Raw genomic sequence first — 1,934 nt, 5'->3', positions numbered from 1 at the left:
TGTCTTTCATCATATTAGCACATTAAGTAAATTGAACTCTGATTATAATCATGGGGGGCATCCTTAAAGCCCTTAAAGTCAGAATTTATATTTTATACCGAAAAAAGAATGCATAGAGTACTATAATCTTCCTTTAACGTGCTTCAACGATGGCTGAACTATAAGTATGTGTATGTTTTGGGAGACATTTCATATATATTTAACTAAAAAGACTTATCATTGAAGTTCCTCTTCACCTGTGCTGCTATAAATGATTTATTGATAAATTAATTTTTAATTGCAACGGAAGCGATCTTAATATTTTTTATTGATCTCATTTTCTTCTCTGCTACTTCAAAGATGTAATGAGTAGCCAGAAATAAAGAAACATTAAATGCATTGGAAGTGGAAGAAGCTTATACCTATAAGTATATTATATATATTTTTTAAAAGTATTAATTTTTATAATATCTCATATTTTAATTGATTTTAATTTATTTGTAATTTCTGCTTTCCCACCCAAATTCTGTCTAAAAGTTTTCTTTTTAATAAACCTAATATAAAATTTTGATTTTGTTTGGGCTCAAATCTTTCTGGGAAAAACTTTGGCATTTGGCTCAATGACATCTCCGCTTCAAGCGTCTGTGTTACGCTGCGGTATGATTTATCATTAAAAATAAAACAGTAATAAATATCTCCGCACATAAGCGAAATGAATTGAAAATTGTTTTATGGACTTGGCTTAAAGACCTGCAAGCTGTAAAGCACTAAAGTCGCACGCAAAGCGGAAAATCAAAGGAAAATTAAATAAAAAAAATCTGAAAATTAATTAATTTTAAAGAAGAAATTTCAAAGTAAAGCTTCAACAACACTAAATAGATATTTAGTTAAGTTTCAGCACAGAGACTCAAAAAAAAATATGGAAACATTTGATGCAATTCGAAGCGCTTTTAACTGCAATAATCTTAGGTGCAATAAAAATTACAAGAAAACTTTCTTTACGAATCTCGTGTAGCATCAAATTTCTTAAAAGTAAATTTGAAGCTACGCAGTCGATATCTGCCATGAAATACTTAATCCGCTTTCAGCAACTCAACGTTTGGTCAAGCGGTTTAAATTGCGTATAGTCAGCAGAAATACAAGAAACTAAGTCCGAATTATGATGCCAATAAAGTGAAGGCAGAGCGAATCATGAAGGAAAAATTTGATGTAAGACATCAAAAACCAACAGATCACCTGCTATTAAATAAAAGGCTAAAAATCCACAATAAAATAAATAAATAAAAGCTTTGGTCGGTATTACTCTAATACTCTAATACCAACCAATGCGAGAAGTAATTTAACTTGGAATAGTGTTTGAGTAGGAAAAAACTCTTCTGATTCTCTGCTCGACATCAGATTACTCGTACTACGTGCTCAGGCATGGCTTGGGTCTTACTTACATTTACTGTTGCTACTAAGAAGGCAAACAACAAACAAAATACATCAAATCAAAATGAAATGTTTTAAGGCTCTTTGAAGCGATTGTTGATCGAGTTACAAAATAAATGCTGACTAACGTTGGCTACAGAACAGAGCGGTGAGTTTGCTGATAGTGATCTTGCAGCATTTGTTGATCGCAGTTGGCAGTTGGCGTTTTTGACGCATGAAGACCGTTTCAGTGTGTTTAGTTTGATTTGTTTGACTTTTGGTTCTTTGTTAGGTTTGCTAGTAGTTGTTTACTTCTTTCCATTGGAGTCATATTATAGCAGATCTTGTTTAGCATTACAGTTCAGTTTCTGATTGATTATTCAATTACAATTGCGTGTTACATTTTTAAATTGTTAGGTTACTTAACATTTCGGAAGCGATCAACAAATTGTACAGCCTGAAATCTAGTAATTTTTACGGAAACTTTTAAAGGAGCGTATCTGAGTGAAAATTTCAAAGGGATCTTAAATGTAGTATACTTTCTG

Source organism: Teleopsis dalmanni, chromosome 2, assembly GCF_002237135.1.
Source record: "Teleopsis dalmanni isolate 2A chromosome 2, ASM223713v2, whole genome shotgun sequence".
In the NCBI taxonomy this organism is placed as follows: domain Eukaryota; kingdom Metazoa; phylum Arthropoda; class Insecta; order Diptera; family Diopsidae; genus Teleopsis; species Teleopsis dalmanni.
The sequence above is the reverse complement of the archived record's forward strand: the minus strand, read 5'-3'. Positions refer to the sequence as shown.